Here is a 25,728-nt window from a genome sequence, read left to right as displayed (position 1 = left end):
TAGGCAATCTCCAATTTTTAAGAAATGCAAAATCAATGTCAGTTTGCCATTTGAAGACATCAGTGGAAAATCATATTGGAGCGTACTGTTGAATCTTAGTGTATATTTACATTTCTTTGAGCACTTTCATGCAAAACATTATATTCAACAAGTTTATTCTACCATGTCCCTTCCACTTTTTCATGCAGTTCAACGAATCCTCCTTGTTTGCATTCTGCTGCATGATAATGTAAGCTACCACTGTTCCTTTCTCTACAGCCAAAACTTTCAAACTTTATTTTTAGTCACTGTACATTTTCTCCTAATAAAAAGCTTTTGGGGGAAGTGAGAGGGTTAAATAGTGCTTCCCCTCCAAAATCCATGTCTGTGAGGAACTTTAGAACATGACCTTATTTGAAAAGAGGATCTTTTGAGATGTGATTAAGATTTCATACATGATTAGTGTGGGCCCTCAATCCAATGACTGGCACTCTTGGTAGAAGAAGAGACAGAGAAAAGAAGGCCACTTACCTGAAGGTGGAGGAAGAGAATGCAGTGGTGCAACTACAAGCCAACAAGTGCCAAGAGATGCCAGGAGCTAACAGAAGTGAGCAGGAGGCAGGAAAGAATTCTCCCCTGAAGCCTTCAGAGGGGGCACGGGCCTTCAAACAGCTTGATTTCAGACTTCTAGACTCTGAGACTATGCATGAATATATTTCTGTTGTTTTAAACCACCGTATTCATGGTCATTTGCTGGGATCCCTGAGAAACTGCTACGGAAGCAGAGTGACCGTAGTCATTGTCATCATCATCATCTACAGAGAATGGCTGGTTTTGGCTCCAGAGAAAGGTGTGGGAGGCAGGAGGCATCTCCCAGGGACCTTTGTGGATTCTCAGAAAATGATTGCCCAGAAGGACTGGGAACTGTGCCCTGGAGGCTTCGTTCTTTGCTTTCAGCACATCAGGCACTACTTTTCCAAAACGTTAGCACAATAAAGGAAAAAGCCCACAGTTTCTATTTTTATGTGCAAGGTATATCGCTGCTGCCCAAACCCTATGTTGCTCAACAGCAATCCCAGATGATTGTAATAAGACAAGGGAAATTAAAAAGGAAAAAGGAAGGATCTCAGGATCCAAAAGTTTGGAAAACATGCCATGATATGTGTTTTGTGTGTGTGTGTGTGTGTATGTGTGTGTGTGTGGGGGGGGGGGATAGGAGGGGAGTTGGAGATTCTTAGGCACATCAAGAATCTGAAAAGTTCTGAGAAAAAAATCCAGTTTATCTTTGATTAACATGGACTCTACACTTTTTGAGAAGTATGGAATGGAACTGGGGTAAACCCTAGGAGAATGGAAATTCGGCTGGCCCTTAGAGGACAACATCTGACTCAGCTACATGCGGCCACGGAACCTGGTGGACCCACAGCCTCAGTTTTCTTCTTTGAATGTCAATGTCACAGGGTCAGCAGCCATAGTTACACACTTCGCTTAGTGCTTTCATCCACGTACAATCTCTCATACCTGGGATGTTGATAATGACCAATCTTACATGAAAAAAAAAAAGTAACTGATTTTTGTAAAAGCATTTTGAAAAGGGAAACATTCTATAGACTTATTTACTACTTGACTTTTCTAATTTATCGTTGCTGTGTAAGGAAGTTAAAAGACTTTCTATTTATGGACAATACACATTTTAAAAACCAATCCTCACCTCCATTCCAGTTCAGTATAAACATGGTGTCATTTATTAGGGCACCATTCTTGCCATGCACGTGATGCTTACAGATGTAGGGATGCTTGCAATGTTCTTTTTTATTGCCATGCATCCTCCAAAGCATAGAAGAAGGGAGGTATTTGCATTGTGACTCTTTTCACCTCCCTCCACATTTCTTTTGTACTTTGTACTTCATCAAGGGCCATCTATTTAGTTAGATTAGAAATAATGGCTACATATCTACATGTGAAATTTATTAGTGAGAGACACTATTAGTTTACTGGAAAAAATGAGAAAATAAATATATATGAATAAGATATTAGAACTATTTGTTTTTCTATCAGACCCTGTAGTAAAAGTACTCCTTAAACACCAACAGCCTACCATTGGTCTATGAAAAGAGATACTCCATCACCTCTTCAACTGAGTATTATCTTTATTTTATTTTATTTTTAATATATTTTATTGATTTTTTTTTAACAGAGAGGAAGAGAGAGGGATAGAGAGTTAGAAACATCGGTGAGAGAGAATCATCAATCAGCAGCGTCTTACACACCCCCTACTGGGAAATTCGTCCTCTAAGGGCCGGCCAAATTTCCATTCTCCTAGGATTTACCCCAGAATATTTTAAATACAGAATGTCATCCAATGTGCCCCCAACCAAGGTACATGCCCTTGACTGGAATCGAACCTGGGACCTTTCAGTTCTCAGGTCGACATTCTAGCTATTGAGCCAAACTGGTTTCAACCTGAGTATTATTTTTTTTTAAAAAACTATCTTATTCATGAAATATCTGACATAACAAGTGGACTATAATTAAAAGAGGGAAGAGTGCTAAAGATTTGACACACCAACCAGAGATTAAACGCACACAAAAAGACACACCACTAGGCATTTGAATTTATAACCAACTGATTTAAGAGAAGATGTATAATTTCGTTTGTTGAAGAAATTTTTTTTCCGATCAAGTATAAGTCTCCACTTCTTTTGAAAATATGGAGCTACTTATTAAACCTCACACACACTACATGCATATATTTAAAAAGTCTAAACAATGTGATTCCAAAGAAAAGATTTTTCCATTTCAAAGGCAGGATCAATGGCCTACACAATTCAGATTTTCCAGTTAATTTTTTTTTTTAATTCTGCGGTTTCCTTTGTTCATTTGGAAGTGACTTTTTAACTAAAAAATGTTCTGAATATTTACTGTAGTTCTACAGATTCAACTGACATGCACACACATCAGAACAACAGTATCCAGTTTCTAATGGTCTTTTTCATAATGTATGCAAGGGAATGACTTATTACTTGTCACTTAAAAAAAACACACACTTCCTCTAATGTTGGGCATTTCATAAAACTGTCTCTCTCACACACTGCATGTCCATATGTAGGCAATGTGTAAAATAGACTTTGGCTATTTTGCCACGGTTTGCAGTATATGTGTTGGCGGTCCCCGCCAACTTTCCATTCTCTTGACCGAAGACGTTGTCTAAATTGTTAATGCAGAATATTTTAAACACAGAATGTCATCCAAACCGATTTTTCCCCTCATATACTTTTTAAAGGGGAAAAGGTCAGAATATTCCAACCGATGGGCGGCGCTCGATCTAACGTGCGCCCAGCGGGGTTCAACACTGTGCGTCATTGGACTGTTTTCCATATGTTTCTAGTGAGATTAGCAAGAGGATTCTGGCTGCATTTAGAATCCAAATTGGAGGAAAGAGAGAAAATAGATTATGGAAGAACCGGAAGCCATTGTAGTGTTTTGTTGGTTAAGGAGCAACTTGGGTCAAACTGGAGAAACTCTCAAAGGAAACAGAGTCCAATTGTTAGCCCTTCCATCTCCTAACCTGAGATTGGTTCACCCAGGACTGCAGGAGCACTCTAAGGAAGAGGGACTACTTTTTGAGGACATGGTCAAGGCCAGTATTCCAGGATAGGCTACTAGCCTTGCTGAAACAATGGGCAGAGACTGAAAATGGATTTTCACTACTTGCTGCCATTCCAAGGGAGAGGCTGTGTTTCCAAAGAGTCTTCCATGGAAAGAAAAAGTAAGTTAGTGGAAATGAGAATTTCCATGTGCTTATGAAAGGACTGCATGTTCTTGCCAGTAGAACTGCGAAAACGCCCCCTCCTCACCCAAAATAAAAAAGGAACAACAACAACAACCATTTTTTAAACGGATGGAAAGTGAAGGAGAAAGAAAGAAAAAGAAGGCAAGGAAAACAACCAACACTGTAAACCCCATTGAAAGTCAGAACCTCAGGCTCAGTTCTGTCTGAAAATCTAAATAAATCCAGGCCCTTTTCAGATGCATTTAAGGTTCTGTGTTTGTTTTTCTGGGTTTTTGTTTTGTGGCTGTTGCCTACAATAAGAGAAACATTGACAAACTTCGAAAACAACCAATCCTTTCTACATAAATGGAGTATGCCGTAATTTTTAAATCTTGTAAGAGTGTTTGTGCTGCCCCATCTAAAAAAACCCAAGGTTTAGCCCTAACTGGTTTGACTCAGTGGATAGAGCATCAGCCTGCGGACTCAAGGGTCCCAGGTTCGATTCCAGTCCAGGACATGGTTGGGGGCACATACTCAGGAGGGAGTGTGCAGGAGGTAGCTGATCAATGTTCTCTCTCATCGATGTTTCTAACTCTATCCCTCTCCCTTCCTCTCTGTAAAAAGTCAATAAAATATATTTAAAAAAAAAAAAAACCCAAGGTTTAGTCTTTAGTTCCTCAAAGGAACATGGATTCAAATCATCCCACCTCTGCCACGTATGACTGTTGGTCATCTATCACTGTGAATACGGGAAGAACATATAGTTAGACATTCACAGAAAGATGTAATTCCACCTTCTCTTACTCCATCACCTTTGAATAGTCCAGTTGCTTCTACTAGATACCTGGGCAACCTTGGCAGAGGCAGCGTTCCTAAAGATTCCTTATCTGCCCACAAATGTAAGCCACTGGGTGGGACTAATTGGTCTCCACCTAGTTGGCTTCCCTCCAGTTTTAGTTTCTGATCTAAGACATCCTCCAGGAGACAGGGATAAATTCTGTAAAGACACAATAGTTAAGTTCTCCCTTCTTGATACCGCGGCTACTCAGTTCTACTTCCAGAACTGTGTGCCTTTAAGATTGCAGGTTCCACAGAGCTAGGCCCCAGAGAAGTGACATAGATAAATAAGGGAATCGGGTAAGAAATCACATGACTAAGGCTTGGATTCTGGTTTTTGCTACTTTTAGCTCTGTCTCCATTTTCTCATGGTAAAATGGAGAGTGTCCACTTCATAGTAACATTAGGGTTAGGAATAATGTGTTCACATTTGCAGGGTCCATTCAGGAAGTGCCCGGTGAGAAATAAGTGTGATCATAAGTTCTCTGTTATAATCATTCTCTCTTTGTGACAGAACTCAAGAAAGATCCTGATGATAAAAATGTATATTTAACACTGTCTCTTAAAGTGCTTATCAATTTATTGAAACTTAACCTTTCATCAAAGATTAAAGGATAAAAGAATGGTGATACAATTATCATAATTTGCAGAAGAGTTGACTATTTTCAAAACACAATAGATTGAAGTGTTGAGCTCTTTCAAACATGAACACAATTGGAAAAGCAATAGCTATCCTGCAAACATTAAAACGAGAAGTCCATAAATACTTCTATAAATTCAACATTTAAAAAATAGTATATGTAATGGAGCAATAAATGAAAATGTTATTACATCAAGACCAATAGGGTTTAATTAAAATTTTGAGCTTATGATCTCAAACTAGAACTAAAAATTGAATTTTAAGCATGATAAAGACCTTAATAAAAAGTTTACTAATGAAACATTTAAAATATTTTAATTTTAATATGTAACAAAACAAGAATGTACATTTTTATTTAACATTCTAGTTGGGGTTCTAACAAAGCCACTAATGAAAATAAAAATATAAATGGTATAAACATGGAAAGAATGAAATAAATCTGCCACATATATAGCTGCTGCCTTTGACTATAAAGAAAATAAAATGTAGGGAAATTATGAGAAGAGACATGAGCAATTTTATTAAATATAGAAGCAAATAGAGAAATCAATTGTACTTCCATAACCAGAGATAAGCAGATAGGAAAATAACAAAAGATACAATTTGGCAAAGCAATGGATGTGAAAGCACAGATTTTACAAAAAAACAACAAACCTTTATAGAGAAATTTGTAAAATTTATTAACAGATATAGACATGGACCTAAATAAGAAGAAGCAAACTTCATTGATGGAAAGAATCATGATTCTAATAATGTTCATTCGACTTGGATTGATCTATAGATTCAATGTAATTCCAATATCCCTATCAGCAGAATATTGGGTTTTGTGGTATGTTGAGGAGATTAACATATATATGTTTGAGTGTCAGAGAAAATAAACCTGTGAATCATTCTTTTAATGTTGCACTGTTATAAGAAAGACATCAGGATTCTGGAACATAAATAACAGGTGGCTGTCCCTTTAAAAAAAGGTGAAGGGGATTAAGAGGTACCAACATCCAGTTATAAAATAGTCACGGGATGTAATGCACAGTGTAGGGAAGAGAGTCCATAATACCATAGTGATATGCATGGTGACAGATGGTCACTAGACTCAGTGTGGTGGCCACTTCATAGGGTGCATACATGTATGATCACTTTGCTGTACTCCTGAACTAATATAATATTGTATGTCAACTATAATTTTTAATTTAACCATCATTTTCTTTACCTAAAAACTAACATACTCTCGTAGGTCAACTATATCTCAACACTACACCACAGTAAAAAATAATGCTATAAAATGACCAGTTTTGAAAATGACTGTAACATTGCAAAGCAAGTGTTCATAGATTTAGAAGTTATGTAAGTTCTCTGGGGCTCATAGCCAAGTGCCAGACAAGTGGCTTCAATGACAGAAATATTTTCTCTGTGGTTCTGGAGCCAGAGTCCAGGATTAAGGAGTTGTCAGGGTGGCTTCTTTTTGGTCCTCTCTCCTTGGCTTGGAGACGGCTGTTTCTCCCCATATCTTCCTATCATCTTTCCTCTGTATGAGCCTTTATCATCTGTGGACACCAGTCATATGGGATTAGACCATTTATAGGACCGCACTTCACCTACATCATCTCTTTGAAAGCCCTATTTCCAAATACAGTCACCTTGTGGGTACAGGGAGCTAGGACTTCAACATGTAACTTTGGGGTGGGGAGTTGGTTATAGTTTAGCCCATACTAAAAATCAAATTTAAAGATTGTCACAATCAACTCATAAGTTTTTTGGAAGAATTTGGTGAATTGATTATGAACAGAAAATTTTTTAATGGATATTCTCTGATAATTGAAGATGCGGTAACAGCATAAATAAGAATTCTGAATCATGTACAAATAGTGAAGGCACTGTCAGTTTGTTATAAAACCTTACCAGGTGACAGGTGAGCAGAGGAACTATGACATGGTCGTTGTATAAATTCACTTGAAAATTAAATTGGAGCTGACAGGAGAGGGATGGTTTGCTCAGCCTATTACATACTCCTAAGAGCACCAGTTGTATCAGTGAAATGATTCTTCCCCCAGATTCACACTTTTCAAGAAAGATTTGCACACTTGCGTTTCTCTAGGACTGTGGTCAGCAAACTGCGGCTCATGAGCCCCATACGGCTCTTTGGCCCCTTGGGTGTGGCTCTTCCACAAAATACCATGGCCTGGGCGAGTCTGTTTTGAAGAAGTTTCCTTAGAAGAAGTTTAAGTTTAAAAAATGTGGCTCTCAAAAGCAATTTCAATCGTTGTACTGTTGATCTGTTGACTAATGAGTTTGCCGACCACTGGTTTAGGGCAAGTGATGCTACTTTCAATTGGACCCATTGAAAACGGAGCCACAAAAGGACACAGTTGAATAAGCTAGTAAATACATCTGTAGAAGGGTGAGCCAGGCCTCACCTTATTGTACTCAAAGTATCACACTACTAAAACACTATCATTTAGAAAAAATGATGACATCAAAATATAAATTTTATGGAATTCATCAGTTGATGTTATTTATCTATCACCATTATCCCTACTTTGTTTTATAAGAAGACATAAATTTTAAAGGGTAAAGCTTTATATTTTAGTACCATCAATGAGACTTTTTCAGAGCTTTTTTCAAAAGGCACCCCATGCTTGCATTTTGTTCTGGGTCAAGTGCATTATGTAGCTAGTCCTCCCTGGCAGACTTGGGGATCTCTCTTTAAGGGCCCTTGGGAGGCAGGTAAATTAACATGACAAGGAGATTTAGACTTCCACAGAATAGAAAGGGGCAGACATATTTCAGTCACAACAGCTCCATGGGCAGTAGGGCTAACCTGATTTAAAATATTGAGATATGAAAAAATACAGCCATCAAAAAAAAGGGATCTGAACCATGAAAACACTGAAGAAATCGAATCCTATGAATACACCTGGGCAGGGTTCATCCCCAGCCATTTCATTCTGGAGAGAAGTCAAAGGACTTTGTGCCCATTGTGGTTTTATTCAACAGGCTGAGCAGCTCTCTCATTGCCCGCGGAGTTACACGCTGGGACACAATCTGTCAAGCGTACTTTAAAGAATATTCTCTTTTATTGTTCCTTTACAAGAAATGAATAGAGAGCCAAGACTGGTGTGATGAGTTGAATAACATCATGGCCTTAACGACGTACATTTTAAACTCACTTCTACCCCTGACATTATGTAAAGCAAAGAATGGATATCAAATGATGAGACCAACCAGGAGGAGAATTGTAACTAAGATAACGTGTGTCCATACTAATCCTCTCCTTGACCTGGATGTAGGGAGGAATCTCGGCAGGGAGGCATGGGTTTTGGTTGCTGAGTTTCATATATCCATCTTTTTAAAAAGCACAGGAGAGTTCCACACTTGGTGTGAAAGAATCTAAAATCACTTGCGAATCTAAAGTTATGGGTTGGTTCCCCTCATGCTCTCAATCTCTTCTCAGCAGTCAGCCTCTTATATTCTGAGGGGGTTAGAAAAATGAGTGTCCAAACGACAGATGAAAAGAGAATGCATTGCCTCCTCTATCTTTATGGTTGTCAGGATGATGATTCTCCTCCAATATGGATCGCCTGTGATTTGAGACTACTGTTTACACATGATAAACAAATTTATTGTGCCCATTTTCTCCTAACTCCCCGTGGCACAAAGTAGCACATCATCTCGTCTTATAAATCGGGTGTCTTTAGCTAGTCCTGTAATAAACTTCCTGGATCACAGTGCTAACATGACTCATGCCAGACAGAGTGTTTTATGGATGTGTTGGGAAATCTGAGAGCTAGAAAAATCAATGATTGCTGGAAGGAGGAGACCCGTTGATAAAAACTAGGGCACGGTGTGTGGTTGCTTTGACGAGGCTCGGGCAGCAGAAGATCACAAATGGAAGTGTATAAAATGCCATTCTAGCTTTCCAAATCTAAAAGGAGGGAACCCTCATATAGTTTTGGAAATAGTTCTGAACACTAGATGGAAATAAACACATTTTCTTTCCTGGGACTCTTTTTATGGTCATCTCAGACAGACAATGACAGCCGGACTCCTCTCAGGCCAGCACGTAAAATGACATCTTTTAGGATTCTCTAGGGTTTTAATGGAATGGACTAAAATGGAAATAGCTGGGTTAGACATAAAAATCAAAGTTTGGTTCATGTTGGTTTAGAATTTTTTCCCTCCACTTTAAGCAGCCTTCCCATGTTAGTTGCTTAAGATTATAGAGAAAGAGTATTTAGCAGAATGTTTTGCCTCTGCAGTAAATGAAAAGATAAGTAATAACATAAAATGTCACTATTATATAAAATTCCCACCATAGATTTCTACCTCAAGGAGTTTAAATGAGCCCTGGCTGGGCCTCTCGATGGTTAGAGCATCGGCTCATGGTCTGAAGGGTTGTGGGTTTGACTTCAGATCAAGGGCACATACTGGGTTGCAGGTTCGATCCGTGGCCCAGGTGAGGTGTGTGCAGGAGGCAACCAATCAATGTGTCCCTCTCACATCAATGTTTCTCTCTCTTCCCTTCCCTCCCTTCCACTCTCTCTAAATATCAATGGAAAACATATCCTCAGGTGAGAGTTAAAATACACATACATTCACACACACACAAAAAAGAAAAAGAAAAATGAAGCTTCAATGAGTGTGCATTGGTCTGCATTTCCCTCATTCTTCTACATGAGGCGGGTGAGGAAGGGGTGTATTTGGGACAATGGCCAGGGACAGGGTGCCCTTGCCCTTCCCTCCGCATTAGTGCATCTACTTCTTTCTCGTAGGATTCTGTCCACATCCGAAATTCCCAGTCCCCCTGTGAGCTGTCACATCCTAGACTTTCTGCAGCCTTCACCCCCACTAAGAGCGTCTTCCTTTCTTCAAAGAAAGAAGCCCCAGTTAGAGGTGATCTTTCAGCTCGTCCTCTGTGTTTATTTTCATTTTATTTAGGTAAAAATGAAGTCCAGTGCTTTGGTGGACAGAAGAAAAGGGCAGACCTTGGTGTTCAAAATCAGGCCTGACCTTTAGAAATAAACCAGGACACGCCTGGGCCCGGTGGGCAGGCTGAGGGATCGCCACGTGGCGGCAGGGCCAGAAGTAGAGCATCTACCAGGAGTGTTATTTTAAAGGACTTTCGTCTTGAGAGCAGGTTTAACTTCACAGAAAGCCTGAGAGGAAGGTATTTTCCATTTACTGCCCTGTCTCCACACATGGACCGTCTTTCCCCTAAACAATATGCCCTCCAGGTGGTACATTTGTTACAACTGCCAGCACTATCTTGAGTTAAAGCATGTTTGTTTGTTGTTGTTTTTTTAAAATATATTTTATTGATTTTTTACAGAGAGGAAGGGAGAGGGATAGAGTTAGAAACATTGATGAGAAAGAAACATTAATCAGCTGCCTCCTGCACACCCCCTACTGGGGATGCACCCGCAACCAAGGTACATGCCCTTGACCGGAATTGAACCTGTGACCTTTCAGTCTGCAGGCCGACGCTCTATCCACTGAGCCAAACTGGTCCCGGCTAATGCATAATAATCTGGCAACTCAGTGTATATCCTATATAATAAAAGGCTAATATGCAAATTGTCAGTTTGCTTTGGCTTACAACTCTGTGGCTATGTTTTTACACCCTGGTTTTTAAAGTTAAAAGGGATCTATTTAAGGTGTATAGCATCGTGTTTTGATAATACACATAATGAAATGACTTAGCATATCTATCAGCTCTCATAGTTTCCTGTGGGTGGCGGGGTGCAGGGGGAGGGGCAAGAGCACCTGAAATTCACTCTCAGCGAATTTCTAGTATTCAGTCCAATGTTATTGATTACAGTCATCATGCCATATGTTAGATCCTAGTGTACTTATCTCTTTTGGGCTTCTCTCACTGAGCGTTATGTCCTACAGCTTCGTCCATGATGTCTCAAGTGGCAGTTTCCTTTCTTAAGACTGAATAATATTTCATTTTCTATATATATAAATAATATATCACATATATTCCACACATAGGGAGCCCAAAAAGTATCTAAACACTTTGAATAATTATAAAGGCAATGTTTATTAAAATACATTTCATTTTCATTTTCAAAATTGAGCTGTCAGCTGTTAAAGTATGCATACATTTTGGGGGAATATATACACTGAGTGGTCAGATTATTATGATGTCTGAATGCATAATACTCTGGCCACTCTGTGTGTGTGTGTGTTTGTGTGTGTGTGTATTAGAGGCCTAGTGCATGTATTCCAGTGCATGAATTCATACATGGGTCGGGGGGTCCAGCCAGCCTGTCCAGGGGGAGGGGACATGGGTGGTTGGCTGGCTGGCCTGCTGGTCTAACTCCTGATTGAGGAGACAATTTGCATATTAGCCTTTTATTATATAGGATATACACTGAGTTGCCAGATTATTATGCATTCAGCAATCATAATAATCTGGCCACTCAGTGTATATGTATATATATATATATGAACATGGGGGTGCAGATATCTCCAAGGTACTAATTTCATTTCCCTTGACTTATGTAGTTTTTTATTTGTGTTTAAGAAAAGTGCCATTTTTTCTTAGAATAAATCCCTTCTTGTATACAAATCACTGTGTCTAAATGAAAATTAAGCAAGTCAATGCATTTGAGGCTTTAAGGCAGGTGTTTCTGTGAATCCCTTAATACAGTCAGTTTGCTTTGGCTTACAACTCTGTGGCTATGTGCATCTAATGCTGAGGGTAGGGCTAAGACTGCAAAATTCTGGCCTTGTGTATACAGTCATGTGTTTGCTTTTATTACAGGCTTACTAACATCTTATGATATTTCCTCTAACATGAAACTTTCATGTACTTAGGCATGCATTTCTTTGGTGATTATTTATTGCAGCCTTAACATAATGGCATCGTAGCTTACTGTTAAAGATTTTACAAAACCCAATAACAGAAACCCCTATTAAAATCCAAAGAGCATATCTATGGATCATCCAGACACCTTGGGTGACACCTTTGCCAAAGCACAAAGGTGAAAAGTGACAGTAAAGGCAAGATTGTCTCCTGGGGACTCCCCGTTCTTATTCTTGTCTACATCCCACTCCGCTCTCCTCAACACTCACAATCCCTAGGCTTTTGTTCATCCGAACACTTTTTTAAAATATATATATTTTATTGATTTTTTTTACAGAGAGAAAGGGAGAGGGATAGAGAGTTAGAAACATCAATGGAGAGAAACATTGATCAGCTTCCTCCTGCACATTCCCCATTGGGGATGTGCTCACAACCAAGGTACATGCCCTTGACCAGAATCGAACCTGGGACCCTTCAGTCCATAGGCCAATGCTCTACCCACTGAGCTAAACCGGTTAGGGCCATCCAGACACTTCTGACATCATGTCTTGAAGATGATCGTTGGTGATTCTCTTTCCAGGTGACTGAAAAGTTAGCTTACCCGGTCAGAGCAGATGTCTTACTGTTTTCTGTTTCCTTGACAGCAATTTATTTTTTGTTCTAATAATAAGAGTAGGACAAAAACATGTTAACTCTATTATGCTAATATTTATTTTAAACAGAAGTGTTGTTTTGGGACAGTCGTATTAGGACAGCCGCTCTCCCCCAAACTCTGTGTACACTCTTCTTCATGGGGAACAAGGGACCTCAAAGGCGTAGTTAGAGCCAGACAATTGTGTGGCTCTGCTTTTGTCTGACTCCATCCCAACCTGTTGACTTTTAACATTGAATGAGAAGCATTGTTTCCTGATAGGAAAGCGGAGCTTGAAAGGCTGGGCGTACAAAACGGGACATCAGCATAAGTCACCTGAAAACACACAACCGCCAGGTGCTCGCTGCCTGGTTGTTCTTGCCATAATGCCCAGGCCAGCTGCCAGTAACCCTGATTCCTAACACTAATGTCAGATGAAGCTGAGAGGAGGAAAAACTGAAAGAGGGGAGAGCAGTGGATAGGGAAATAAATAGAAAGGTGCATGAAAATTGACAGAATAAAACAAACAAGGCAAGTTTACATTAAAAATAGAGACTTGTAAGGCACCCTTAAAAAATGATACCCATGTAAAACGCTTAGGCTAAAAGTTATTGTGGATGATGATCATTCAGACTTCACAGGGCCGTTGGTTTAGGACCATGGTCAGCAAACTGTGGTTCGAGAGCCACATGCTGCTCTCTGGCCCCTTGAGTGTGGCTCTTCCACAAAATACCACGGCCTGGGCGAGTCTGTTTTGAAGAAGTGGCATTAGGAGAAGTTTAAGTTTAAAAAATTCGGCTCTCAAAAGAAATTTCAGTCGTTGTACTGTTGATACTTGGCTCTGTTGACTAGTGAGTTTGCCGACCACTGCTTTAGGGGATGTAGGGCTTTGGCATTTCGTTAACCATTCAGATTCTGTTGTGAGTAGCATTTGGGAAAACAAATCGGAAATTTGCTAAACTTCCTCACTAGCCCCTCGTGTGAAGCAGGTGATGGGCAACTTCAGAACAAGCTGTCAGCCCCTGGATAGGTTTTGGGGGGACCTCCTGGCCTGTCCTCCCTTAGCCACTCTGCCCCGGACAACAACAAGGGGCTGTAACTACAGTTCCATGTCTGCCTGTTCTTGCTGCTGTCAGTGCTAATGCGAGAAGACTGATTTTCTATAGCAGCCGCTCTGTCCAATAGTCCACAGCTTCTCACTCCACTGCAGTCACTCCGTGCTTCCAAGGTACCGAGTACCTAAGGCTAACACACCTCATGCGTGGTCCTCGGGGCTGTATCCCCCAATGCCATCATTGTGGATTGAATATTATACTTATGGACATACATCCCTTCAAGGTAGGAATGGAATCCTAAGATAAGGTAAAGGAAATATTGAGATCCAGATGGTTTAAGTTTTTCTTTTAAAGCTTCTGTCACTCACACTAGCCATCTAGGCAGTTGCCTAGAGAACAGAGAGGGTCAAGGAGGTAAAAGCAGAATTTCTGCAGTTAATATTCTTGGATGGAAGCTTGCTTCACAATATACTGGCTGAGAGATTTCACAAGTGACTTTATCTATAAAATGGAAATAATAATTGTAACTGCCTCAAGGGATTGCTTTGAGTCCATCATTGGAATAATGCAGATATGTAGTGATGGCAATGGGCAGACCAGACCAAGCACAGCAGGCAGAGTGCTGGGAGGGAACAGATAAAACACAATTAACTCAAAGGATTAATTGACCAGAACTCGAGGAGGAGGCATTTGCTGATACAAAGGAAGGATTAACAGGGATGGCCAAGTGCCCAGATGAGAGGCTCCCACCAGTAGGGAGGGCAGCTCTAAACACTCCACACCTGGAGAGGAGAGAGTTGAAAGCTGTGTCACAGAGCCCAGGAAGAGGAGGGCACATGGGAGGGGGCCAGCCCAGCAGGCAAGTGGCACAGGGCGATGTCACCCCAGAGCCAGAGGACAGGATCTGAGAGGCCTGGCCGTCCCGAGAGTGCAAGTCCTCGGGAGGAAATCAATCGGGCAGAGAAGGGATCTGAGAGAGCAAGCAGAGAACACTGGGGCTCAGGCACCCAGAGTTTGGATGATTCTCTGTAAGCCCTTGCCAGTGTCAGGAAAGCGGGGTTTGACGCGTGTTATTTAAGGAGCCTCTCGAGTTGTTCTGCTGGGCCCTGGAGCTTTGTGGATGGCAGCTTGGATCTTTGACTTTCAGCTCTGCCTGGGGACTGACGTTTCAGACTCCTGGGGACTTAAGGACTTAAGCTTTGCTTTTGAATAATAAAAAGCCCCGTTTCCTGTTCAACAGAACATCACTAATCCACATGGAGTTCCTAACTATATCTTTATGGCTATTTGACAAGTGTTTTTAATCGGCTTTGGCTGCTTGGACTTCCATGTTGGCATCCAATGGTGGCATTAATTTTGGACGAATGCTGACTAGTATTTTGGATTTGCATTTGAACACACTGCGGACCAATAGTTTTATTGCTAGCTTCACCCAGTGGCCAGATAAGTTTCTATTGAATGAGAACAAAAAATGTTTTACGTAAATGTTAAAGGCACGCTTGAAAATTTAATACCCATGGCATTTTGAAATTATTACATGTTCTTACAAGCTAATACATTTTTAAAGAATTCTCATGATTGGCAACAAGCCTGAGAACAGAAAACACGAGAATTCTCGTGATCTCTCTGCAATGTGTTGTGGCCTCTATCATTTTAAATCACTGCAAATTGACATTTAAAAAGATTCAAGTTAGTATATTCGTGATACTGAACAATTCATTGACAAGATTCCAATATATTGGAACATTTTTTTTTTCCTAAAAACTGAATTTGAAATTTCTTGGAATGAAGCACTATCCCTCAGTGACAAGCAAGAGTAGAGAAGAGTCTTTAGCTAGGGCAGGTTTTGAACACAGTACTTATACAAGAAACTAGAGGCCCACGGCACAAATTCACACAGGACACAGACCCCCATGCACCACTGGACCCAGCGTCAGGTCCCTGTCCACCCGCACATGCGCAGCTCACGCAGCCCCGCCCACTTTGAAGACAGTTGTGGGCGGAGATAAGAATAGTTTCCTGCCTCACCTTTCCTTCTCAGGAGCTCTTACATTGACCGTCATTGGGAGATGAGAATTAAATAGGGCACTTACTTGTTCCCATGAAGAAATCATATGACGTTCAGGAGGGGCCTTTTGACATTTGGTCGTGACCCTGTGATGATGTCACAGCCATGGGGTTTTTATGTTATAGATAATTGTCCACTCAACAGACTTTAGGGTTGATACAGAGTGCAAATAATATTAATACTGGTTTCTCTTAATAGTTCTAATACATTAGAAGTAATGTTCTCTACTGCAACCTGCAGGGGGGGAAAAAAAGCAAAGGAACAAAACATGATTAAACTGATGTGTAAAATATTCCAAATAGCCTGTCAACATCCGAAAATGTCATTCATTTCACACACTCTGACCAAATGATGTTCCACTGAAAAACAAAGAAACAACCAGTTCAAAGAGAAGATCAGGAAGCACTTGATATAATGCTTGGGCCTCAATGAAATATTTATGGTCCTCTCTCATTCAGGAAACTGCTTGAAGCCATCATGAAGTGAATTAAGTAAAAAGCAGGAGACAGAGCGTCGACATCAACACGTATTGTGTTCATGAAATGTGTACTGAGAGAGTGTTTAGAGAATCCGATGACAATGAAACAAGTGCACATTACATTTGAGCTATCACACCAGGAATATTTGACAGTTTTATATTACATTGATGCATTAAATATATATATATATATATATATATATATATATATATATATATATATATATATAACACATATATACACACATATAAACATATATACACACAAACATATATACACACACATATAAATATATACTAGTAGGTAGACATATATATGTAGCTGATATTAGGAAATCATGGTTTTATTGGAAAAGTATTCCATTTAAAATTTTGTATTTATTGACTTGTGTGTGAGAAAGAGAGGAGAAAAATATTGACTTGTTGTTCTACCTATTCATGCATTGCTTGTTCATGCATTGCTTGGTTGGTTTTTGTATGTGCCCTGACTGGAGGTCAAATCCACAACCCTAATGCAGTTGGACTGATGTTCCAACCAGCTGAGCTGGCCTGGGAAAGTATTCATAAATGCTATTGCTCAATTAAAAAAAAAAAAGCCATATATTCCAAGTTCTCTAACCACCCCCACCCACAGTTTAGAATTGTCTCTCCTAGACCCACCGCCGATTTTAGCCAATGTTATTAGATGTCCTGTTTCATTTGTCTACTTATGGTTGAGTGATGGAGGCCAATACCACCATAAACATTGCCAGGAGGAACAGTGCAAAGGTGCTAGTGGTCAGAGGAAATGCTGCCCCCTTTGTTTTTGAGCTGGCAGGGGCAAAAAAAGGAATGCGTAAGTTGATGAATTAAAAATTTAAAAACCGTGAAAGAGAACAGAAAATCCGGCATTCTGTGACTCTAGATAGATACTAGCGAGATCCAGACTTTCTCATTTAATTCTACTCGGTATACCGATTCCCACGGGGCTTCCTGGGAACCAGCGGTGGTTATCTCTGCCTGCAGCTGTCGGGAGCCCATGCTGTTGCCACCCTCTGGTTTCCTGCTTTCGGAGACTGGATGAAACAGCAGCATCCCCAAAGAGGGGAGGGCTGGAAAGCCATTTTCTCTGTTGACCTTTCATAGCAAGATGCAGCATGTACTTCAATTGATACAAACTTTTACTTAAGAATCAAAATGGTTTCCAAACTCTCCTGAATTTCCCTGGACTGTGATGAAAGAAGCAATAGTCTCTAAGACCAGGGTTCTCTTCCTTGGCTGCAACATACAGAAAAAAATGTCTTGCAAAAAACAAGCAAAATGCTCATGCCTGATGTCTGAATCCCACCATTGGAAATGTGTGCTTTTGGATTACTTAAATACAACAGTTGTACAGCTTTTTTTTTCCCCCCCTATAAATCTGCCTTTTGAAAAAAGTTTCTACAGAATCTTGATAAGAAAAAGAGAAGAAGAACTGCGCAAAATTCAGAGCTGGGCAGACTAGAGAGACACCCTCGGGCAAATTGACCGTCACTTCGCGACACCTACCAGCATACACCCTCCCCAGCCATCCTTCCAGCTGTCACCCGGACACTGTTTTGTGTCCTCCCCCAAGTTCATTGTCTTCTTCTTGGGCAGGTTTTGTCAGTAAACAAGTTTTTCTCCTTCTAACCTAAATTCTCTCTTCCTATCTACCACTTCTCCTTGGCCTGTCCTAGTTTTAATCATTGGGAGATAGGGGGAACAGGCCTAATCCTTCTCCTACGTGACAACTCGAGCAGCAAAAGACGAGGGCCGGAAGCTGGGGAAGCCTGAAGGACACTTCACACATTTCACAAGGCGGCCACAGCCCAGGGCTGGCCCTCCACGGTGGGCAGAAGCAAACAGTGATAGTAAGAGGAAGGACGTGGCCATGGGGGAAGTGTAGTGGTCACGTGTGCTTATCAGGAATATGAAAGGAAACCTGCATCCCCCGTTGGGCAATCTTATAATATCACAGTGAAGTGACCCAGGGGAGGTATTGAGAAATGCCAGGCCCAGTGGGCAGCTAACGGCAGCTCCGGGGAAGAGCGATTGAGAAATTCAGTCTGAAGAGGACTTAACACCCTCTTGGTGGTTTCCAAGTAGACCGCCTCTGTTACAAGAATTATTTTTAGAAATGTTGCCTTACATTTTCCATGCTTATATTAGTTAGTCTTTTTCTAATTTTACACCTGACTGTCCTGAGTAGGGGTGTGTGTGTGCCTGAGGGGGTGGGGGTTAAAGCAGGAAGTGGTAGTCTGAAAACACAAAGGAATACAGATTTCAGAGGCTCAGGCAGCAAAAGGCCAACACTCTCTTCCCACTGAATCATGCTGCCGCCATTCAGTGGACTTGATGCAACTCCAGCCACAAATGGAAAAGCACTCACCAAACTGCAAACTGTTACGGAAGTGTTAGTTAAAAGTGAAGGAATATCACATTTATAAGTAAATAAAGGGGGGAGGGGTGCATTGATCATGCCTGATAAGAATCCAGAAGTGAGGGAGACAGAAAAGAAAGCCATAAGAATGCCGTGCCCTTACCTACAGCCTTGATCCTCATAGATGGCTCGCCACCCCACAAGCCAACTGAATCCTGTCATCTTGGGAATGCTCTTAGTTAGAGTAAGACATTTGACGAAGAACACATATGTTTTATTAGTTCATGTAAGGGGTGCAACTGAAGGTATATTGAATAAACGCTGTTTTTCTCTTCTCCAAAAGTATCTTGCAGAAAAAAACACATGCACACACAGGATACACATGATCAAACCTGCAAGTGCAAATGGTTAAGTCACAAATGCTGCTGGAAGGCAGAGGGATGAGAACAACATCAAGGTCACCCGGAGGGACACTGCAGGAGCAGTCAGGCTGCAAATGCAGAATGTACCCATTTCCCAAGGATGACGAATCTTAACGAAAAAAAAAAAAAAAAAGTTTTCTCTGAGAGAGGCTGAAGCCCAGCAGAAACACGAACAAAAAGTCTAATATGCTTTGGAGACAAATATTATAATAATAACCGCAACCACTACCTTAATATTGGTTAAGCTCTTTCTAATTTCTAGGAATAGTGCTGAGGATTTGATGTCCTTTAAGTAAATTAATTTAATCAACCAACCATTCTAATTTGTCAGAGATTATAATGGTTATTAGAAAAAGACCTGGACTTAAATAGGTTTGCTTATTTCTACCATTCAAGCTTTTAATATAGCAGTCTCCAAATCGGCTGCCACATCTCTCTAGGTATAGAAAATGACCTATTGGGGTGTGAAAAAAATATATGAAAGAGGTTTGTTTCTATTTTTGTGCTTTTTTTCTTTAATAATGTTTTTTGGCCTAGCCAGTGTAGCTCAATGGTTGAGCATTGACATATGGACCAGGAGGTCAAGGTGTCGGCTCGATCACCAGTGTAGGGCATGCAGGAGGCAGCTGATCAATTATTTTCTCTCTCCTTCTCCCTTCCTCTCTGAAATCAATTAAAAATATTTTTTTAAATAAAAATATTTGTGTATATGATACACAAGCATATGATACACAATATAATATAGAACATTATATCAAAAATACAAAAATCTCTATATAAAAGCCTAAGCAACCATTCAACTGGTAGCTATGATGCACATTGACCAACAGAAGGCAGATGCTCAACGCACAGGAAACATGGAATAGCTTGAGTAATCTCGGAGGGGAAGGGAGAGGAGGGAAGGCAAGAAAAGATTAACCAAAGATCTTATATGTATACTAGATGCCCAGTGCATGCATTTGTGCACTGGTGGGGTCCCTTGGCCTAACCTGCAGGGGATCAAGCTGAAACCAGCAGTCCGACATCCCCTGAGGGGTCATGGATTGGGAGAGGGACTCAAGTTTACATATAAAAGTTTACATATACTGTGGGTTGTGCTTAAGATATGTAATGCTAAGAAAAAGCTATCTAAAATGCATGGAAAAGAATGTTTAAACTATTTAAGCCACAGGGCCTCAAAATCAGACCAACCAAAAAAGCCATTTTCTGAATGACCTATGATGGTTAAATACCATCTGCACATTTTCATTGCTTTTACTGAAATATCCACCTGCTGGCCCTGGCTGGTGTAGCTCAGTTGGTTAGAGGGCAACCCAATACATCAAGGTTGTGGATTCAATCTCTGACCAAGGTATGTACAAAAATCAACCAATGAATGCATAAATAAGTGGAACAACAAATTGATGTGTTTCTTGCCCCCTTCCTCTCGTCCTCTCTTTAAAATCAATCAATAAATAAAAGATTTAAGGGGAAAAAATACCTGATAGGTAAGATGTCAGACCTCATGAATTGACTGGAGAAAAGATAGTGGACTTAGGAAAGTTTTGTGATAGAAATTCATATGTCTATGAAAACTTTTTGACCCATAAGTGCCAATAATCAGCTTGAACAAAAAGGGAGGTTTATTACAATATCTACCTAAAATATTTATTCCAATTATTCCATCCCTCTGGTTTTTTTTATAGGGAAAATACAACTGTTGGTTTGTCAACTTGGGGAGTTTAAAAAGCTCAATAAAAATATGATATATTAAGAAAAAAACAAAAAAAGGAAACTTTTGGAGTTATATTTATTACTTGCCTCCTCAGGAAGAAAAATTGTTTAAAACAGTGAATTTTGACATAAACCAACCCAGGAGTCATCTCAGAACTATTTCCTTGGAAACTGTCTGGAAATAGAAGTATTATCACTTGTTTTTTTTAAAAATGTCACCCAACTAGGAAGAACACTGTAGTCTATAGTTCAGAATCCTTACAACATAATTCGTTGACCATTTTTTCAACCCAATTTGTAGCTGTCAGAAAGTGAGGATGTTAACTTACTTGTGTATCTATAAATGTGTACTGTGCCAGGGACCTCAAACAGTCATCATTTTTGTAGATCTGAAACAAGAATTGCGAATAAAAGTTTGATATCCTTTCTTTTTTTAAAAATAATTTTTAGAGTAGTTTTAGGTTCATAACAAAATTGAGAGGGAGGCACAGAAATTTCCCATATACCCCTTGCCCACACATGGTCATAGCTTACCCCATCATGCACATCATTTACCAAAATGATACCTACACTGAGACATCACCTCCCAAAGTGCATGTATTAGCTTAGAGCTGACTCTTAGTGGTTTACAAAAGTATAATGATGTGTATTCATCACTACAATATCATTCAAGTATTTTCATTGTCCTAAATTCCTTCGTGTCCCACTATTCTGTTACCTACCCTACCCTCACTGCTGACAATCACTGATCTTTTTACTGGCTCCATAGTTTTGCCTCTTCCAGAATGTCATCTAATTAGAATCCTGTTGTATGTAGCCTTTTCACATTAACTTCTTTCACTTGTAATATGCATATAAATTTCCCCCATGTCTTTTCATGGCTTCATAGCTCATTTCTTCTGAGCACTAAATAATACTGTACATTCATTGTCTGAGTTTATCTATTCATGCACCAACTCAAGGACATCTTGGTTGATCCCAAGTTTTGGCAATCATGAACAAAGCTGCTGTACACACCCATAAGCAGGGTTTTGTGTGCACACAAAGTATGTGGCTCTTTCGGGTAAATGTCAAGTACATACATGACTGCTGGAACATACAGTAAGAGCAGGATCGTTTTGTAATAAATCAATAAACTGTTTCTAAAGTGGCTGAATCATTTTGCATTCCCCACTAGCAATGTTGCTCCACCTCTTCAGGAACATGGATGTTATCAGCATGCCAGATTTTGACCATTCTAATAGGTATGCAGTGATATGTCATTGTTATTAGCATTTTCCTAACAACTTATGACATAAAACATCCTTTCATATGCTTAATACCATCTGAATATCTTCTTTGGTGAGGTGTCTGTTGTTCATATCCTTTGCCTAATTTTTAAATTAGGTGTTTATTGCTGAATTTTAAGGGATCTTTGCATATTTTGAATAACAATCTTGTATCAGATGTGACTTTTGCCAATATTTTTTCTGTGACTTGTCTTCTAATTGTTTTGACAGTGTAGTTTTCAGTTTTAATAGAGTCCAAGTTATCAATTATTTCTTTTGTGTATTGTGCAGAGCAGTTTTCAGTTTTAATAGAGTCCAAGTTATCAATTATTTCTTTCGTGTATTGTGTCTTTAGTGTATCTAAAATGACATCATCATACTCAAAGTTATCTAGATTCTCTCCTATGATATTTTCTAGGAGTTTTACATTACAGTGTTATGTTTTGCAATAAGATCTATGACATGCTTTGAGGGGATTTTTGTGAAGGGTGTCAGGTCTGTGTCAAAATTCATTTTTTGTGTGGAATCAGTCTGCCCACTTTTTTCACCTCCACCTTCACTTCTCCTTAAAAAGTACCCTGGACTCTAAGTTGGCTATTTTGTCCCAATGGGCACCCCAAGTTCTGAAGAAAACGCTGCTTGGCTCAACCCTGCCTCTTCTCTATTTTTCTTTCCTGGATGAAGATCCCATCCTGGCATAATAATTGGGGTTACTACAGCTACCTGCCAGGCTAAGGTAGAAATTATTTCTTACAGAGCAGTTTTTTTTAGCAATTTCCAATTCCAGACGTAGAGAACTCATGACTTCTGTTTTCCTAGAGGACATGAAGTCCACCTCAGCCAATCACTCTGGACCTTTGTATCCCTCTCCATTTATTTCAGCGAAGTTAGAGTTCCATGGAACTTGAGGGCCTCCTGTTAAGTTCCTATTATAGCCATATTCACCAAAAGAACACATCAACAATGAAAAGAAATCTTTTATCACTTTTTATTATCTAATGTCCTATGAGTCCCAGAATTTTTGGAAGACTAGGATTTCATGCCTAGGAGACACCTCAGGGTCCTCTCTACCAAAGAATGCTTGCAAGATCATTTCTTTCTGCTACACAATTATTTTTAATGTTTGCACTATTCAGCCCTAGAAAACATCTATTCCCTTTCCGAGCTGACATGTGTACAGGCAGTTATAGACTGTTTCCTGTTCAGCTCAAGAAAACACACACTGCATTTGTGAGCTAAATGACAGCCATTACTAATTGTTTATTTTCCCTTATTTTTATCTTCCTCTCGTGGGTTGAGTTGCTGCCAATGTATTTAGCTCAATAAATGTTCCTCATCTTCTCCTCCCAGCTTCTTAATCGGCTTGTAGCTTCTAGTTGCATCTCAAGTAAATATTGGCAAAGTAATTCAAATCCTTAAAATGGCTCAGTGGATTGATACAGTCTGAGCTAGAGAAAAACATAAAGACAGAATCCTCAACATGCATCATGGTTGTCAGCCTCTATCATTGGTTTCCCTGACTACTGGATTCAAGGAGTCCAATAACCTCCCCATGTTTCAATGAGACTAGGACATCTTAGGCTAATAAAAGGGATGTGTAATACCTTACAAGTGCATTTGTCTTTGATGGAAGTTTCCTGTGAAAGGTAAGGGAATTGGGGATAAATGAGCTTATGTATTGGATCTGATAGAACACTGGATGGTAAGTGGGAAAGAAGCTGGGTGGCAAACATAGCTGCTGAACTGACACACTGCCATGGTCAAGAAGGTGTTCTGGGAATTGTACTCAAGAAGAAAAAAGAATGTCAGGTTAATGAACTACTCCCAACCTGGGTTTTCATCTTTTGAGGAAATATAGTACATATAGTTACTATTAAGGAAAACAGTGCATATAGTTACTATTAAGATTCTTTTGAGGACTTGACTGTCCATGTCATCTGTTGACATCCAACCCAAGAACCTCTTTTACTTTTGTCCTTATGAGGGTCTTCATTTCCTGAACAAAGTCAGATAAATCATCTTGCTTTGTCATGAAGTAAGGTCAGAAAGAATTAAAGCTAGAACGCCAGGGTTTGGGCTAAACTGGAGCATGTATTGTCTCACCATCATGGTAGCTGTGTAGTTAAGTACAAGTTGTTAAGATTCTTGTTGACTTGCCTCCACTTCCCCCCACCTCCCTGTACCCCTTGGTTGGCTGAAGTTCTTTCCAAATACAGCTTCTCGGGGACAATAAAGGATGTTCATTTAGAGACCAAAGACACAGCTGTCTCTCCTGTTTCCTGCCCATCTTGTGCTTCTTTCTTTTCTAAGCTCTGCTTTCTATGTCTGCCTCTCAATCTGAAATGCAATTGCCTTCAAGTCAATAAAAAAGCGTCAGATGCCCAGTCCCTGTTTCAGTTACCTGAGAGGATAATGAGGAAGTTGCTTGTGTCTGGGGGTGGGGGCGTCAAACACTATACAAGGCTGCTGTGCGTTACCAGGTCAGGATACTCTCCCTGGTAACTTGGCAATTGGAGAATCTAACCAACCTCTTTTCAGGGGTCATAACATCCCAGCAGTTTATATGTATTGTGTTGGAAAGTCATAAAAATTAAAATATTTCAACATTTCTTAATAAAACTCTCCTTAGATCAGGGAAAGGGGAGGCTACAGACCATAATTTCTGCTGATCAAAATGGCAGGTAGAAGGCAATGTGTCAAGTTACCTACTTTCATTTTCTCAGCGGAGAAGTAAAATCTCTTATTTGAGATGACTCGAGGTTGACATTTCACTTTGCCTTTCTTGGTGGTAAAAAGCTGGGATGTTTTTCTGGGAAATATGATCCATTGAGAAAAGAATCTAAGCACCTTTTGTGAATTGAAGAAATCAAATACAGACAATATTCCTTCAGGACACAAGCATGACTTCAAAGTTTGCAAACATTTGGGTTCAGTTCTATTTCTAATTTTAGTGAGCAAATATGTCAAGCTAGATTAATCCATGTATGGGCATGACATCTGAATTACTTGGTACTGAGAATGATGGACTTGCACTTCAGATAAGAGGAGGAGGAGGAGAACGAGAAGGAGAAAGCGAAAGAGAGAAGAGATATTTGTCTTTAAATGTCTTTATTTCTCAGAGCTTCCTGATCTTGGCAGGATGAGCAAGACAGAGGATTGCAGTAACTATTCTTATCACACATGTGGGAGTTCTCCCTGTGCACTTCCTCTAACAGTAGCTCCAACCACATCTTGAGAAATTTTCTACAAAATGTGTTCGATCTGACACACTGCCTGGCAAATGCACAGGAGAATCTGGGGTTGAGCTCAGAAACACCATCACCCTTTTCCTTCACCTCAGAACACTTCTTTGAAGACACTGAAGTCTCTGAAAAGAGGAGGTGAGAACAGTTTACTTGAAGAATTTGTGTGAGATTATGGTCCATGCGGTCATTTGTATAATAATGGACACAGTGTTTCATTAGTTAAAAAAACAAACAGCTTTAGGATCTTGTCCTGAATTTATGTTCTTGGTAAATTCTTTTTCTCCATTTGGACTCCCAGAATGAGCACAAATGGATGCCTGATTTATGGAGATATATGCAAAAGCTCCGCCAACAGGTACATGTAGGCGAATCAAAGTCTGCTGTCTCCATGCATCCCTCTCCCCTCCATCTCCACCTCCACTTCTCCTTTTC

At 39.9% G+C, this 25,728-nt stretch overlaps 1 protein-coding gene across 4 annotated transcripts in view; it reads left to right on the top strand.

Annotated features, from left to right (window-relative positions):
* The window catches only part of KCNJ16 (potassium inwardly rectifying channel subfamily J member 16), a 365,449-nt gene that overhangs the window by 315,846 nt on the left and 23,875 nt on the right, over nucleotides 1-25,728 (top strand). Inside the window, exon 1 of one of the 4 annotated variants that reach the window (XR_014793013.1) lies at nucleotides 25,340-25,431. The exons of the other annotated variants lie outside the window; for them this stretch is intronic. The gene's annotated coding sequence lies outside the window, so the exon portion shown is untranslated. Of the gene's footprint in view, nucleotides 1-25,339; nucleotides 25,432-25,728 lie in introns of those variants that run through there. 4 annotated transcript variants of the gene reach the window in all.

This window comes from Pipistrellus hanaki (assembly GCF_964339955.1).
Source record: "Pipistrellus hanaki genome assembly, chromosome: 16".
Lineage (NCBI taxonomy): Eukaryota > Metazoa > Chordata > Mammalia > Chiroptera > Vespertilionidae > Pipistrellus > Pipistrellus hanaki.
The sequence above is the reverse complement of the archived record's forward strand: the minus strand, read 5'-3'. Positions and strand labels throughout refer to the sequence as shown.